This window comes from Aquarana catesbeiana, linkage group LG09 (assembly GCF_042186555.1).
Source record: "Aquarana catesbeiana isolate 2022-GZ linkage group LG09, ASM4218655v1, whole genome shotgun sequence".
Classification (NCBI taxonomy): domain Eukaryota; kingdom Metazoa; phylum Chordata; class Amphibia; order Anura; family Ranidae; genus Aquarana; species Aquarana catesbeiana.
Genome location: NC_133332.1, coordinates 161,702,285 through 161,720,502, shown reverse-complemented (window position 1 = coordinate 161,720,502; position 18,218 = coordinate 161,702,285). Strand labels below are relative to the sequence as shown.

The 18,218-nt window shown below is 46.2% G+C and overlaps 1 protein-coding gene across 1 annotated transcript in view; it reads right to left on the bottom strand.

Moving 5' to 3' along the window:
• LHFPL1 (LHFPL tetraspan subfamily member 1) overlaps positions 1-7,808 on the bottom strand; it is a 38,772-nt gene extending 30,964 nt beyond the window's left edge. The window contains exon 1 of the mRNA XM_073599346.1: positions 7,628-7,808. The gene's annotated coding sequence lies outside the window, so the exon portion shown is untranslated. The remainder of the gene's footprint in view (positions 1-7,627) is intronic.
• Positions 7,809-18,218: the final 10,410 nt, after the last annotated feature.

Below are 18,218 nucleotides of genomic sequence, written 5' to 3'. Positions count from 1 at the left end.
GTCAAAATGACCCTCCTCCCCCGCATACTTTACTTTTTTAGGTCCCTACCCATCCCTATCCAGAAATCGCAAATACAGCTGCTCCAATCCAAAATTGTAAAATTTATATGGGGCTCGAAGGGTAGTTGTTGCTCACAGAACATCCTATTCCGACCTAAATCGCAAGGTGGTCTAGCCTTACTTAACATCTGGTGGTACTACCAGGCCGCTCAGTTGGCCCAGATTTCCATTGTGTACTCAAAAGGCCCGAAACCAGATTGGGTATCAATGGAACGCCATGCAGTCCCTCTCCACACTATTGACTTTTTGCTTTGGTCCCCAACTAAACTGAGGCCGCCTATTCTAGCCCCCACATTATCCCACTTGTTGGCTTTGTGTGATCGACTTCACAGAAATCCCTCCCTGATCTCCGCCCTCAAACCCCTGACACATATATTCCATAATCCCGACTTCCCGCCGGGAATGAATATTCTAGCGTTTAGCTGGTGGCTGAATAAGGGCTTACTTAGAATAGGAAATTACTTCACATCCACAGGCCCGTTATCTCTGGCGTTTTGTACCAGTAAGCTTGAGATGCCTCCAGTTGAACGTTTCAGATTTATACAAATACAACATTTCCTTCAATCCATTTGGCCAAATAAATCGGACCCTCCCAAGGTCACTAACTATGAATCATGGTGTGCGGATGCAACGGATCAGAGAGGGGGAATTTCCATCATTTTTGCATCGCTAGCTTCAGTGGTGTCCAAGCCTCCATACGCCTTGTCCTGGAAAAAAGACCTTGATATTTCCTGGGAACGGGATAAATGGTTCTCCTGCTTTCAACATTCCTTTAAAGGAATCTTAAATGTCTCATTGATTGAGGCTAGAATTAAGATACTCATGAGGTGGTATAGGGTCCCCTCTCTTCTTGCGAAGATATACATGCTTCCCCATTGTGTTTCCGCATGTGTAACCATATAGGCACACTGTACCATGTATGGTGGTCCTGCCCACGAATAAGGAGCTGATGGAACAAAGTTTTCTCAGTGAATCGTAAAGTAACCACCATTCAGATCCCCCAAAATCCAGAGATTGCTCTACTGAATCTGCAGGTGGAAAAGGTTGACAAATATACCCAAAAACTGATCTTTTTTATTTTGCTGGGCACCAAAATTACAATAGCATCTTGTTGGAAAAAACACAGAGTCCCTTTCGCAGCGGTGAAGCATAAAATATCCTGGATTATGGCGCAAGAGAAGATAGTAAGCATTATACAAGACAAAGTTCGCTTGTTCGAACTTACCTGGGAGCCCTGGGCTAATTTCTGCCACATTCCATTATATCCTGGCGTCAGCCCACCAGACCAACATGTGCTCTGAGTGACTCTATTGTTAACCATTCCTACATGCAAATCTTTTTCTCTCTCTCCCCTCTTCTCCCCCCTTTTTTGGTCTCCCTTTCTTATCCTCGTATTCTCTCATTGAGTCTTGTTGAATCCTCTAAATCAGTGGTTCTCAACTCCGGTCCTCAGGACCCACTAACAGGCCAGGTTTGCAAGATAACTGAAATACATTGCAGGTGATATCATTTGCTGCTCAGTGATTGCAGTATTCTTGTCTGCATCTCCCCAAGGTAATACTTAAAATCTGGCCTGTTGGTGGGTCCTGAGGACTGGAGTTGAGAACCACTGCTCTAAATGTTGGTTTACCCTGAGACTTTAATTGTAATTTATCTTAGAGATGTAGGGATCTACCTCTACAATCCTTGGGCTCCTCGGAGTCCAGGGTTGCTTAGCCGTATAGGCCTCCCCCCAAGCCTGCCAATTTCTCGCAATGTTTGAGAGGTCACTTGACCATGGGCATTAGTAGGGTAGAATTTTCAAGTTAACATATTAGTATAAAGTTATAGGGTACGCCCATTTAGGGCGAATTTGTCTGGGATCTGGGGTTCGGGGGGGGGGCCATGCCCGCAGCGTGCTCCCTTATGGGGCGGATGTGGGTGCCTCACCCGACCCTAGTAACCTCACGGATCCAAGAGTCTTCTTTTCTACATTTCCAGATGTACCTCTTTCCCCCAACCAAGTGTTCTCTCTGTCTCATATTGTTGATGGAACTTGCAGAGTATATATTTTAATTCATTCTTGCTCATGGGATACGATATTCCTGGTTGCAATTCTTGGCATGAATACTGGTACTGTACAATATGCTGTTCAATGAAAACTATTATGCGAGGCTTCGCACTGAACTTACATGTACTTGTTGTTCCTTTATACCTTCCTTTTTGAAATGTACGCTAGAATTGTTAAGACTAAAACTTCTATTAATAAAAATTTATTGAAAGCAAAAAAAAAAAAAAAAAGTAATATGTGCAACAACTAGTATTTTGGTGAATTAGCAGGCCAGATTTATCTTTCTATTTGACTACATTAGATGTCATTATACTGCCCATGTGCTGCATCCATATTAAAAGAGTGAATGTAAAATTATCCAAGTATTGTGCTAACAATACATCAATTTTATATATGGCAACATGGCACCTCCATTATAGCAGATGTTTCAGCAACAAATCTAAATACACTATTTTAATTGGACCTGTACCCCCATCACCATCATTTTTCCCCAAGAACATCGGAAATGTCACCAGGTCACAAGCACCCATACCAAACCAGACCACTTTTTTTTATATATTTGCATAAGAAAAGTAGATGTGGGAACTAGCTATACTGTATAATGCCACACCTGGGAAGGGCTTTTGTGTTACCTTATCAAACTAGGTGTGGTAAAATCCCAATATATTAACAATCACCAACACAATGATACATGTCTGGGGCCTGTTCTTCCTAAAATCTGTTTGTTTTTTTCACCATAATGATGTTGCTGCTAAGGGACAGTCTGAAATAGGTGACCTTGTTTCAATTTCTGTCGCTGTACAATAAAGTATTATATGCGTTTGCTGAAGTTTATATGCTGTTATATGCAGTTACTTCCTTATTTCTTTCTAGTTTCTTTTTTTCCATCTGATTTTTTTAAATATACAAGGAAAATGTTAAACATAAATATAAAAATACTTTTTCTAACAGCATGTGTCCAGAAAATCCATATCCACAATAACTGTACATCTCATTAACATTATAATGGTAGCATTACTAACTCAGTTTCTCAGTATTACACCATTACAGCACTGTTAATAAAATAACAATTATCTTACCAGGATAGTTTACTGGGGTATTTTCCTTACATTAAGGGCACTACTGGGAGTTCTAATGATATAAAACTATTAAAAGAAGATCTGACTGAATGAGTACACATTAGTGGAATGTTTAAACTACATGTAAAACTCCAGATTCCAAAATATCATTTGTATTTAACCCAGTTCTCTCCAATGCTTTGTTTTAATTGAGGTTACCGGAGATATGTCACACATGTGACGGTTATAATATTGTGTTAAAGGGCTTAGCTGACAATCAAGAGCTCATTAATACTATTGTGCTGCTTTAGCACAACTGCATTAATGTGCAATATGCTGCACATTAGCATGCATTGCATTAAGGCAGCCTGTTCGTTTGACTGGACTGAATAAAATATCAAAAGGTGCATTTAGCTTTTCTGGCACTGCACTGCTCTGCAATGCAATGCCTGCTTGTTGGCAAGATGCATGGGGGTGCTGTAATGAAACGTCCCACACTCCGCTTGAGTGCTTTCGTCATATACCTCTTCCTCCAGTCTGAAAATTGATATCAGATATTAAAACTGCTGACAACCAATAACTAGGCAGTACTCGTTTTGGCTGCTGAACATGAACTGTTTATTTGAACACAGGCACACAGAGATATTCAAACTTCTCATCAGTAGACTAATCAACAGGGAGAGCTGTTGGAGGTTCCTCCCCTCCCCTCTCACAGTTAATCCACATAGAAATATACATCCCATAATAGGTTGCTCCCAAGACAGATAGACACAATAGAACAATGGGATACGGCCACTCCTAACAAACATATATCAACCCCCACCCCACCTCAAACCAGTAGCAATGGTCTCTGATGCACAGTGGACTTTATCTTCATATATTCTTTAGGTCAGACTGGAGTTCTCGATCACCCTGTGCCCCTAATAGACACAGGATGACTTACACATAGGAGGGGCTGGGGAGCTGGACAAAGAGCTTCCAGTGCTCTGCAAGGTAACTTGGGTTCCCCCCGCCCAAAGTGACTCCCGTCACAGGTGCCATTCAGAATGAATGGCACCGCATCGAACCAATACATATAACATTCAATGTTTACATTCACACAGTATGAATTAGCCCTAATGAAAAATGTAAAATAATACATATGATAGACCTTTTCAGTAACACAGGGGATAATGAACCTTACATTATATCTGCCTAAAACATTATTTAAGTCAACCTGTATTTTGCCCACATTCCTCTGCAGGAATGTGTATGTCAAGACAAATAAAAAAAACAAAAACACATCTCTCCAATACATGTACATTTTCCCACCTTAAAAGATGCTTCATGCCCAGAAAAATAATGGCTAAGCTGCCAGAAATACAGTGTGCACCAAACTTCCTGTTTAGGCTGACAACACAGTAAGGCTGATTTACTAAATGGTTTGAGAACATTCACTCAATAAATTGTGCCTCTTGTGCACTAAAATCCCAATCAGCTTTGCCAACCCTGCCTGCTGGAATACAGAACTCTGCCTATCCCTATCCTCCTTGTCCCCCTCCATGTACATTGATTTTTGTACCAGGAAATATTGCTTGTGTCTTGACTTCCAAAGGCCTGCCTACACATCATGTAGGGAAAGGGGTCTTGGGGGATGTGGTTCTGTAGGAGATGTCTTCGTCCGTAGTAACTGACCTCCCAGCAACTATCTCTGCAAAAATCTTACAAGCTTCGTAATGTCATAGGGAGTAATAAAAGCAATTTCTCACTTTAGGAACAAGAAAAAAAGAAAAAATGCTGGGATATGCTCTAGAGATGGAGAAAGAGATTTAGAATTAAAATTAGGTAATGCCTGTATACAGCATATTCTTTAAGATGATATTCTTATCTAATTGCTTCCCCTCTGTCCTGCTGTACTCAGAGTGCCCCAAAGTACTGTGTGAGATCTGATTTTGATGAATCCTACACCATCTGTGCACACTTCCATAGAGAGCCATAGAAAATATCACATGTTCCCCAAATTTACAAAGTACAACTATACCTCTGGGATTTGGAGACAGATTGATGCATTGAATGATACTGACAAAGTGGAAGGCAAGTAAATCCCCTTATGGATCCCTGTTGTAAAATGAGTCTGATGAACAATGATAAATATTAGATGGCTTTGCAAATAAAATAAATATGTCTCTTGACACATCAGGCTTCCGTGTCTGGCTTATATATACTGTATATAGCCAGACATATGATTTGAGATATATACAGCCTTGGCCAAAAATTTTGAGAATCACACAAATATTAATTTTCACAAAGTCTGCTTCCGTGTTTTTAGATTGTTTTGTCAGATGTTACTATAGTATACTGAAGTATAATTACAAGCATTTCATAAGTGTTAAAGGATTTTACTGAAAATTACATTAAGTTTATGCAAAGAGTCAATATTTGCAGTGTTGACCCTTCTTTTTTAAGACCTCTGCCATTCGTCCTGGCATGCTGTCAATCAAGTTCTGGGCCACATCCTGACTGATGGCAGCGCATTCTTGCATAATCAATGCTTGGCGTTTGTCAGAATTTGTGGGGTTTTTTTGTTTACCTGTCTCTTGAGGATTGACCACAAGTTCTCAATGGGATTAAGGTCTGGGGAGTTTCCTAGCCATGTACCCAAAATTTCGATGTTTTGTTCCCCAAGTCACTTAGTTATCACTTGTGCCCAATGGAAAGGTGCTCCATCATGCTTGAAAAGGCATTGTTCCTCACCAAAATGTTCTTGGATGGTTGGGAAAAGTTGCTCTCAGAGGATGTTTTCATACCATTCTTTATTCAGGGATGTGTTCTTAGGCAAAATTGGGAGTGAGTGACACTCCCTTGACTGAGAAGCAACCCCACATATGAATGGTCTCAAGGTGCTTTACTGTTGGCGTGACACAGGACTGATGGTAGCACTCACCTTTTCTTCTCCGGACAAGGTTTTTTCGAGATGCCCCAAACAATCGGAAAGGGGATTCATCAGAGAAAAGGACTTTACCCCCGTCCTCAGCAATCCAGTCCCTGTACATTTTGCAGAATATCAGTCTGTCCCTTATGGTTTTTCCTGAAGAGAAGTGGCTTCTTTGCTGCCCTTCTTAACACCAGGCCATCCTCCAAAAGTCTTCTCCTTACTGTGCGTGCAAATGCACTCACACCTGCATGCTGCCATTCCTGAGCAAGCTCTGCACTGGTGGTACCCCAATCTCACAGCTGAATCATCTGTAGGAGACAGTCCTGGCGCTTGCTGGACTTTCTTGGGCGCCCTGAAGCCTTCTTCACAAATGCAGTGGAAATGTTTTTTACGGAATTAAGTTCATTTTAATGGCAAAGAGGGACTTTGCAATTAATTGCAATTTATCTGATCTCTCTTTATAAGATTCTTGAGTATGTGTAAATTGCCATCATAAAAATTGAAGCAGCAGACTTTGTAAAAATGTATATTTGTGTCATTCTCAAAACTTTTGGCCACAAGGGTGTATAGATAGATAGAGAGATATATAACATTTTTTAACCATTCAAAACTTTTAGCAAAATAGTCAAAACGTCCACAAAATAATGTCACATGTGATGCATTATCAATTATCATAAGGCTAGAGAACATTTTGATAGAGCATAGAAATGGTGTTCTCATTCCAGATTTGCACTGCTATTGATAAGTAATCAGAAGTGGGTTACTGCATGTCAATATTTCTACGGGAGATGGAGATGTCCTTTTGATAACTGAATTTTCTGTCGTTTAGACAGTAAGTGGTTTCCTGCAAATTGATCATATACATTAAGGGAGTGAGCGCAACAAAATCAAGCAACTTATGACCCGACAATTTCTGGGGAACTACTATTCCCAACAATCCCATACTGAGGTATACTATTGTGTCCAAATGTGGCAGACAGCATATAACCTATGTCAGTAGTACTGAATATGTAACATGAGAAATAGTGAGGCTCGCTTCTTGCTGATCTGCATCTAAGAATGCTATTTACAGTGCTATAATTCTCATCCATTAGCTTCAATATTTTGAAACACACATGCAGATTGGGAGATCTAAAGAAAGTCAGAATGTCTGATTTGCCAACTTGCTCCAGATCAGTAGCTCAAAAGGCATTAAAGCTAGTGGATCAAAATGTCAGCCAAGCAATTAGCATTTTCAGAAGTCAGGAAAAATAGACTCCATACTATCTCAAAATATATTTCCTTTAAATAATTACAATGCATATTAATTCAAATTCATAATATACTACTAACATCCATCAGATTAGTGATACAAGGAAAAAGTAATATAATCTGTTAAATTATTCATCTAAAATTAAATGGAAACACGGCATTATTATTTATGTTATTGCAATGAATATAATAAACTAACACGCTAGAGTAGCAATTCATTATTAATATTATTATTACTCTTTACGCTTGACTATATTTAAGGGAAGTAATGAATTTACAAAAGAATGTTCTTACCAGAATGCCCTATAATTGCTTTTGAATACTGGCTTTGTCCTCTGCTATAACCAGAGCAGTCGGTTCACCTTGCAAAGAGAGGTGGAGTTTGTTACAAAGAAAATCCAATAAATTACAATGATGATGAACCTAAGAGGTGCGTCTGACAGCCCTGGGAATCTGCCTTCTCCAGTATGTAAAGCAGAACAATAAGCAGGAATGGTAGCTGCTCTGTAAAGGGAGGACACATTTGTACAAGCAGACAAAAGTTTAATCTTTTAAAGCTTTGTGCTAATGTTTAAAATGTAATTTACTCTTTTAATCTCTAAAAAGAGAAAATTACTATTTTAAATAATATTTTTTTCTATTCCTTTGCTCTTCGTCTCAAAGGCATTAGAAACTGAAAAAAATAGCTCTTACCCACACAAACTTTAAAATCTGATTGCTGACTTCATTTTTCCAGGGCAATCTGTTAACCAAGGGCAACTCTACTTTTTACCGAAATTAAAAAAGAGTACAGATAAGGCCACATGAGAGAATAATCCATCATCTAATTTTCATTACACCGAAAAAAGTGTGATCAGAATACTTGTCTTGCAGCTCTAGGCTTTGGATTCAGTTTCCACCAAGAACCCTACTTGAATGGAGATTGTATACTCTCCCCACATCTGATTACATTTACTTCCAAAAACTATTAGCTATACTGATATGTTAAATGGCTTCCACTCGAAAGTTTGTTTATGACATTGTATTTTGAACTCCTTTGTGAGATGGGGACTGAAGTGAATGTTTCCACATTCTCTGCAATGCATTGTGGAAAAGTCCGTACTCTGTAAAGTGAGTGCGGGAGCAAAAAAAGCATGTTGCAGATGTACCTCCCAACTTTCAGAAATTATTAAAAATCAATAGACTTGTACTCCTGTAAGGATAGAAGACACTAGCTGTTCTCACTAAACGTTGCCCTATGTGTAGATTGACAGACATGCAAAAACAATGACAAACAGTGGCGCTAGACTGATGTATATAGATAAATGGCAACTTGGATAAATTAGGTTAAAAAAACAATTAAAAACTCATATAGGTTATGTAACAGAACGTCACACACTCCGCTTGAGTGATATCAGATATTCCAACCGCTCACAAGCACAAAACAAGATGGTACTTGCTTATTTACTGAACATGGACTCTCTTATTAGAACCAAAATTACAAGTCTTTACATACAGTTAAAGAGGAGGTTCCCCCCTCCTGCTCATATTACTCTAACAATACAACTGTAATCAGAAACCTAATTAACATGAGCTAGTTTACTAAATCATTTACCCAGACTAGGTGACTCAGAGACATGATGTCAGGGTCCTTACCTCGGCAGGCGGGGCGCCCGCGGTGGTGTGCGTCAGGGTGCGTCGGCGCGCGTTGGCGCGCGCGTTCTTGCGGACCTCGCCGTGCGGGCTCCTCGCGGCGCCGGTGTGTGTGTCCAGGATCGTTCCACTGTGCACGCCTGTGTGCGGGGGCGCGCGGGCGGGCGTTGGCGGGCGCGCGTGCCTGTGTGTGCCGGGGCGCGCGCGTGCACGTCGTTTGGCGCCAAAAGCCCTATTTAAGCCAGTGAGTTCTGGTGACCAGTGCTGCCTAATCAACAGCTAGTCGTTCCAGAGCCTGACCGTGTACCTTGTCTGTTCCTGCTATACCTGTTGACCCGGCCTTGTCCCCCGACCTCTCTCTGAACTCTGCCTGCACCGACCTTTGCTTGTCTGACCATCCGCTTGCCTGTTCCACTGTACCTCTGCCGTCTGCCTGTTGTCAAACCCGGCCTGCCTCCTGACCATCCATCTGCCTGCTCCCTGGGATCCTATCAGCCTGTCTGCAGACTTCCTGCCTGTTGTCCACACCAGCCTGCTCAGCTCAGTGAAGGTGCTCCAGCCTACTCCAGTCTTTCCAGCTGTTAACCCTGTGACTCCCGGACTGCAATACCAGGACAGCCATACAGGCCTTCATACCACTCCGTACTGTCGCACCCCCTGTTTACTCTACCAGGGGGCCGATATCGGAGGGTAAGGGAGCCTACCCTCTGCCCGACAGGACTCGCCGGTCTGGTAAGTAGGAGCCTGATAGTATTAGGCAGCCATGACCGAGTCCGGGCAGGGGGCCTCCCCCATGGATGAACTTTGCCGACATCTGGCGGGTCTAACCCAGGCGGTGAAAAGCCTACAAGAGGGATATTCCAGCTTGGAAGAACGTGTACAGGCCTTGTCCGCACCTTCCGGTCCACCAGGGTCCGCAGCAGCCACCTCAACACCTTCTGTGGTCATGTTACCTCCTGAGCCAAAAGTACCAGTACCCGAAAGATTTCTCGGAGACCGAAGTAGGTATCGTGCCTTCCGGAATGCTTGCAACCTTTACTTCGCCCTACTGCCACGCACGTTCTCCCTGGAAGCCACTAAGGTGGGCTTTGTTATTTCCTTACTTTCTGGTGAACCTCAAACATGGGCCCACCGACTCTTGGAGCAAAAATCAGTCGCCTTGGATAGTCTGGAGGCCTTTTTTGGAGCCATGTCCCAACTATACGAAGACCCCCAGCTCACTGCCACCGCGGAAGCCACCTTACAGGCCCTTCGTCAAGGCCGTCGAGCAGCTGAAGACTATGCCGTCGAGTTCAGACGCTGGAGTTCTGACACGGCGTGGAATGACGCTGCGTTGCGCCATCAGTTCAGGATGGGGTTGTCAGAACCCCTCAAAGATGAGTTGGCACGAGTAGGGGTACCACAGACCTTGGAAGAGCTTATCAATCTGTCCATCCAAATAGACCGTAGACTGCGAGAACGACGTACTGAAAGAACCACCAGTACCTTTTGTCCCACCTGGATGATTCCACAAGTACCCTGTCCTCCCAGCAGATCTCCCGCTCCACCACCTGCCTCGACCTATGATGCACCTGAACCAATGCAGCTTGGTCTATTCCGTCCTTCTTTGACCCCAGAGGAGAAGACACGTAGGCGGGCACACAACCTCTGCCTCTACTGCGGGGAATCTGGGCACTACGCCAGCGGTTGCCCCAACAAGATGCGTAAGTGTCGTTCTGATGTTCGTACCTGTGCTACTATTGTACCCACTATGGGCACGCACCTAACCATTTCTGTCACTTTACAGCTTCCCGGAAAGGCCATCCAAGTCCCAGCTATCATTGATTCTGGAGCCTGCAGCTGTTTTATCGACCGGACCTTTGCCTCTCAACATGCCATTCCTCTCCAAACCAAAACTCAAAGCCTTGCTGTTCATCTTGCTGACGGTTCTGCTCTCCGCTCCGGCCCGGTCACTCAGGAGACCGTCCCCTTAGAAGCCATCATGGGCCAGCAACACCATGAATATCTCTGTCTGGACGCCATCTCGTCCCCCCTCTTTCCAGTCATTCTTGGAATACCTTGGCTACAGGTGCACAACCCCCAAATCAACTGGGCTTCAGGTAATGTCGAGTTCCTCTCTGGATATTGTCTTCAACACTGCATGCAAGGGACAGGCCGTGAGGTTACCCAACTCCTCTGTCTACATCCAGATGTTGATCTGCTTCAAGCTATCCCTGAGCCTTACCGAGACTTTGCGGATGTGTTTAGCAAAAAGGGGGTAGAATTGCTACCTCCACACAGGCCCTACGACTGCCCAATCGAATTGCTTCCTGGAACCGAGGTACCTTTTGGCCGGATCTTCCCCCTGACTGAGCAGGAGCTGGGCACCCTGAAGCAGTACTTAGATGAAAATCTGAAAAAGAAATTTATCCGCCCGTCCACCTCCCCGGCCGGTGCGGGCTTATTTTTTGTGGAAAAGAAGGATCATTCCCTGCGGCCATGTATCGATTACCGCGAATTGAATAAGATAACGATTAAAAATCGCTACCCGCTCCCTCTGGTACCTGAGTTATTCCAAAGGCTGGACACTGCCAGAATCTTTACTAAATTGGATCTCCGGGGTGCTTACAACTTAATCCGCATCCGAGAGGGTGACGAGTGGAAGACTGCGTTTCGCACTCGTTTCGGGCATTTCGAGTACCAGGTCATGCCCTTCGGTCTTTGTAATGCCCCAGCTACGTTCCAGCACTTTGTGAACGACATCTTTAGAGATATCCTGGACCTCTACGTCATCGTTTATCTGGACGACATACTCATCTTCTCCTCTTCTTTGGCGGATCATCGCAGGCACGTCAGGAATGTTCTCGTCCGGCTCAGGCAACATGGCTTATACGCTAAACTGGATAAATGTGAGTTCGAACGCCAGAGTATCCAGTTCTTGGGACTCATTATTTCTGTTGAAGGAATCAAGATGGACCCACAAAAAGTATCGGCCATCCTGGACTGGCCTGCTCCTACAGACAAGAAAGGGGTCCAACGTTTCGTAGGATTTTCCAACTTCTACAGGAAATTTATTAAAGACTTCTCTAAGATCATTGCACCAATAACGGAACTTACTAGACAGGGGGCACGATTCTGTTGGTCGTCCCGAGCACAGGCAGCGTTCGAGAAATTAAAGGGACTGTTTACTTCTGCTTCTATTCTCAAGCACCCGGACCCTGCGTTACCGTTTGTGCTGGAAGTGGATGCTTCTGAGATCGCAGTGGGGGCAGTACTTTCTCAACGTCAGGGCCCCAAGGCCCTCTTGTTTCCTGTAGCATTCTTTTCCCGTAAACTCTCGTCATCTGAGAAAAATTATGATGTCGGAGACCGGGAACTGTTGGCCATCAAAGCGGCTTTGGAAGAATGGCGCTATCTACTAGAGGGTGCGGTACATCTGGTTCTCATCTTTACCGACCACAAGAACTTGGAATACCTAAGAGCAGCCAAGCGACTCAGACCATGACAGGCTAGATGGGCACTTTTTTTTTTCCCGCTTCTCCTTTCATATCACGTACAGGCCCGGATCCAAGAATGGAAAACCTGATGCCCTATCACGAATGTTTCACGACTCCAAGGAAAGTACTCCTCCTGATACTATTTTGCCTGCAGGTAGTTTCTTACTTCTCCAGGGAGATTTAATTTCCAGGATTAAACAGGCCTCCTCTGAAATTCCTCTACCTACTGGAACCAGTTTAAGCGATGGGTTGCTCTGGCATGAAGGCAAGATTTTTGTACCTGAAAGATGTAGGGTACTGGTACTGGAACTATGTCATGACCACAAGCTGGCGGGTCACTTCGGAGCCCGGAAAACCTCAGAATTGGTGCTACGCACCTTTTGGTGGCCATGTCTCCTGGAGGACTGTAAGAGGTATGTGGGTTCTTGCCGCACTTGTGCCCGGAATAAATGCAACCGCTCAAAGGCCTGGGGTTTATTGAGACCCTTACCGATTCCTGACAGACCTTGGAGAATGCTATCAATGGACTTCATTGTGGAGTTACCTCCCTCTGAAGGTTTCTCAACCATCTTTGTGGTGATCGATAGGCTGTCCAAGATGGCACACTTCATCCCTATGAAGGGTACTCCCACAGCCGTAGAAACGGCGAAGATATTCGTCAAGGAAGTAGTAAGGTTACATGGGGTGCCCGCGAATATTGTATCCGACCGGGGTGTTCAATTTACCTCCCGGTTTTGGAGAGCACTGTGTGCCTCTTTGGAAATTGAATTGGCGTTCTCCTCAGCCTACCACCCTCAGACGAACGGCCAGACAGAAAGAACTAACCAGACGCTGGAGCAATACCTCCGTTGTTTTTCTGTATTTACGCAAGACGACTGGGTGTCCTTGTTACCAGTCGCTGAATTCTCGTATAACAACTCCCTACACTCTGCCATCAACCAGACTCCTTTCTTTGCGAATTATGGATTCAACCCTTCTTTCCTTCCCAGTTCTATCCCGGAATGTTCTCTACCCGCAGTAACGGAAACAATGGAGTTCTTTTCTAGTAACTGTAAGATCTTGCAGGAAACCATGGCCCAATCCCAGGCTTCCTTCAAGAGGATGTTCGACAAGAAAAGGCGAGGAGAACTCGTCCTTGAGCCTGGCAACCAAGTGTGGCTCTCTACAACTAACCTAAAGTTGGCTTGTCCCTCCAGGAAGTTGAGACCTAAGTTCCTGGGCCCGTTTCGGGTGAAAAGAAAGGTGAATCATGTTGCCTTTGAACTTAGTCTGCCTGAGTCCCTTAGAATCCACCCGGTCTTCCACGTTTCGTTACTGAAACCAGTTATCCACGATCCTTTTCCTGACCGTAAGGCCAAGCCACCGGAGGCTGTTTTGGTCAACAATGAGGAGGAGTTCGAAGTCGAGGCAATCTTGGATTGTAGGAAGAGGCAGAATCAGCTCCAGTACCTCATTAAGTGGAAGGGGTATGGACCCGAGGATAATTCTTGGGAACCCGAAGGTAACCTACATGCCAACGAATTGCTACGAGCCTTCAAGAACTCCCATGCACCCAGGCTGGCCCAGCTGGGCATCCGGAGGCTGCCCTTGAGGGGGGGGCACTGTCAGGGTCCTTACCTCGGCAGGCGGGGCGCCCGCGGTGGTGTGCGTCAGGGTGCGTCGGCGCGCGTTGGCGCGCGCGTTCCTGCGGACCTCGCCGTGCGGGCTCCTCGCGGCGCCGGTGTGTGTGTCCAGGATCGTTCCACTGTGCACACCGGTGTGCGGGGGCGCGCGCGCGGGCGTTGGCGGGCGCGCGTGCCTGTGTGTGCCGGCGCGCGCGCGTGCACGTCGTTTGGCGCCAAAAGCCCTATTTAAGCCAGTGAGTTCTGGTGACCAGTGCTGCCTAATCAACAGCTAGTCGTTCCAGAGCCTGACCGTGTACCTTGTCTGTTCCTGCTATACCTGTTGACCCGGCCTTGTCCCCCGACCTCTCTCTGAACTCTGCCTGCACCGACCTTTGCTTGTCTGACCATCCGCTTGCCTGTTCCACTGTACCTCTGCCGTCTGCCTGTTGTCAAACCCGGCCTGCCTCCTGACCATCCATCTGCCTGCTCCCTGGGATCCTATCAGCCTGTCTGCAGACTTCCTGCCTGTTGTCCACACCAGCCTGCTCAGCTCAGTGAAGGTGCTCCAGCCTACTCCAGTCTTTCCAGCTGTTAACCCTGTGACTCCCGGACTGCAATACCAGGACAGCCATACAGGCCTTCATACCACTCCGTACTGTCGCACCCCCTGTTTACTCTACCAGGGGGCCGATAGTCGGAGGGTAAGGGAGCCTACCCTCTGCCCGACAGGACTCGCCGGTCTGGTAAGTAGGAGCCTGATACATGACCTTTAGGACAGACTTGTGGTCGCCGAGCTTCACACAGTAGTATAAACACAGGACACCTTCTCACAATAGCAGGAGCTCATTAAAATTAATAATACAAAGAGTGATCTCCCCTCTCCTCAGCCTAGTAAGCAACAAACTATAGTAGGAGTAGACTGTCCTGCTCCTACCCAGTTCTACAGGCCAGGTGATCAGCTTTCTCCACTAACATGTTGAGTTCAGAATCAAGCAAACCAAGAATAGTCTTTACATATATCCTGGGAGATATTGTGGATAAATATTACTGTCCCATTTTAAGCAATCCAAGACATACCCTCCCAGTCACCATTTCCAATATGGCATCCACAGGGTTCCCAGAGTCTGTGAGTCCTGGGGGACAAGGACCTGAATCCAAAGTAACACCACCTCAAGGGTCCCCAGGCATACAGCTCACAAAGCGCACCATTCCCCCAAATGCCAGGGCCCATAATCGGTAGGCAAGAGGCTGACATTCAGTCCCCTCCAAAAGCCTCTGTCCCGGGTGAGTCTGTCACATTTTTTCCCCATCAAAAGTTGACTAACAAGGTCCCAGACCTCCGCCTGGTCTGGACATGCGTTCGTGAGGCAAAGTGAACTCACATAGTCTGTCCACGTGACCTCCTTTCTTGGCTGCAAGGAATAGTTGACCTCAGTAGGTGTGGGGAAGAGGTCATTGACTCTCTGTCTGGCTGTCAGCGCTTCAGCTGGGTGGTGTTTACCATTCCATGGCTTGGCCTGTTGCTGGGCAGAGGGGCCCACTGCCCCAGTTCCCTGAAGCTGAGAAGAAACTGTAGGTGCTAGGCAGAGGCCAGCGGCGCTCTGCCCTTTTGCCAGCAATTCAGCTGGGAGTAGCAGCTTCACTACATCAGCTTGTCGCCGGAGAGAGGGGCTGACTGCCCCAGCTCCCTGGATCTCCACAGTTGTTGCCGGTGCTGAGCAGAGGCTGGTAGCACTCTGCCCTGTTGCCAGCACTTCTGCTGGGGACTCCACAACCTCTGCTCTGGCTAACCGTTGGGGCAGGAGGCTGGATTCCTCCACTCCCAAACTATGTAGCTGCCATTGGGGAGGTGAGCTGGCTGCTTCCTGTTCCGTTCCCTCATCTGGCTGCTGGGACGACATGTCTATGGTACTGTCTCCCAGGTGCACGGATCTTTGCTGGGGAGAAAAGACCGCTTCCCCAACCCTGGCCAACTGTTGGGGAGGGACGACTAACACCTCCTCTCCCTTCTCCCCCTGTATCTGCTGCTGGGAAGTGATTGCCACCTTCTCACCCTGAGCCTCCGACACTGCCACAGGTGTGGGGCAGAGGTCTTGGACCCTCTGTCCGGTGACCAGCGCTTCAGCTGGGGAAGTTACTTGTAACTCCACAGATACTACTGTTGGTGCTGGGCAGGGCACAGTGAAGTTTGGCCCTAATACCAGCTCTTATGCTGGAGGCTCATCAGGTTGTTCTTCCTCAGCAGAAAAGTCTATCAAATCCCCTGTCTCTGCAACTGGTGTCTGGGGATAGAGGTTCACCATCTCCTGTCCGTGGAACCCAGAAGATGCTATCGGTGCTGAGCAGAGGTTAGCAGAGCTCTGCCCTGTTGTCAGCACTTCAGCTTTGGGGATGGCAATCTCCAAATTTTCCACTGCCGATTTTCTGGCATGTTGCTGGACAGGCACATTACTCCATCCAAGATCATCCCATGCAGAAACAGGATCATCAACATGAGTCAGCACTTGCTGCATCCGCCATAAGACCTCTGCATCCATAGCTGCGGGGGCAGGTTGGCAAAGCACCCTGTTACTCTGCCAACTCTTCAGCCAGGATCTCAGAGTTGTCAACTGGTATTTGCTGATAGTCCCAGGCAAAGGGAGCCCAGCCCTGGCGCTGAGCAGAGTCTAGCAGCCGTCTGTAGGCGATCTCAAGCTCCCATTCCTGAACGGCCAGAAACTCTATATCTTCCAGTGCCCAGTGCACCTCCGAGATGTTCAGTAGCCCTTCTCTGTAATCCATGATTTCGTCCAACCACCATTCCAAATCACTCCCAAAGTTAGGGTCCCCTGTCAGCTTCACATACAACAGTCCCAGGCCACCGTAGCCAAAGCCTTCCATTGAGCTGTCATCCGCTATCCAAGGGCATGCTTGGGATACATGCCACCGGAGGGCTCTGTAGCTCTCATCCAGCCGCATCTCTGCCCAGACCAGCCTGCTTAATTCAGCTGTCTGCTCCTTTTGTGGTTTTTCTCCCAAAAACAGCACCCGCAATCCAAACTGCGACCAGTACCTTTCCTCGATGGAGGGGAGAACTTTTCCCTGGTGTTGCTGCTCACGGGCTAGCACTTCCTTCCAGAGTTCGCAGCGGATAAAATCAAACTATCCCAGCAGGACCTGCTCTGATTCTGGTCTTCTGTACTGTATCTGCATCTCTCGCAACCTTCTGAATTCCTCTTCCATGGCGGCTGGTATCTGTACCTTTCCTATCCACTCCTGCTATCCGGACCTTGGATCCAGGTGTAAGTTTGGATGTCCCAGACTGCAGGAAGCATCCCGATGCTTGCCACCAGGTAGGGATGAGCTTCCAGTTCGAGTTGAACTCATGTTCAACTCGAACATCGGCCAGTTCACCCAACAGAGAACAATTTGGGGTGCTTGCGGCAAATTCGAAAGCCGCGGAACACCCTTTAAAAGTCTATGGGAGAAATCAAAAGTGCTAATTTTAAAGGCTTATATGCATGTTATTGTTATAAAAAGTGTTTGAGGACCTGGGTCCTGCGTCAGGGGACATGTATCAATGCAAAAAAAAGTTTTAAAAACGGCCGTTTTTTCGGGAGCAGTGATTTTAATAATGCTTAAAGTGAAACAATAAAAGTGTAATATTCCTTTAAATTTCGTACCTGGGAGGTGTCTATAGTATAAAGGGGTGCATGTTTCCCGTGTTTAGAACAGTCTGACAGCAAAATGACATTTCACAGGAAAAAAAGAAATTTAAAACTACTCATGGCTATTAATGAATTGTCGGTCTGACAATACACATAAAAGTTCATTGATAAAAACGGCATGGGATTTCCCCACAGGGGAACCCCAAACCAGAATTTTTTTTAAAAATGGCGTGGGGGTCCCCCTAAATTTCATACCAGGACCTTCAGGTCTGGTATAGATTTTAAGGGGAACCCCGCGCCAACATTTTTTTAAAAAATGGCGTGGGGTCCCCCAAAAATCCATACCAGACCCTTATCCGAGCACGCAACCTGGCAGGCCGCAGGAAAAAAGGGGGGAACGAGAGAGCGCCCCCCTCCTGAACAGTACCAGGCCACATGCCCTCAACATTGGGAGGGTGCTTTGGGGTAGCGGCCCCCCAAAGCACCTTGTTCCCATGTTGATGAGGACAAGGGCCTCATCCCCACA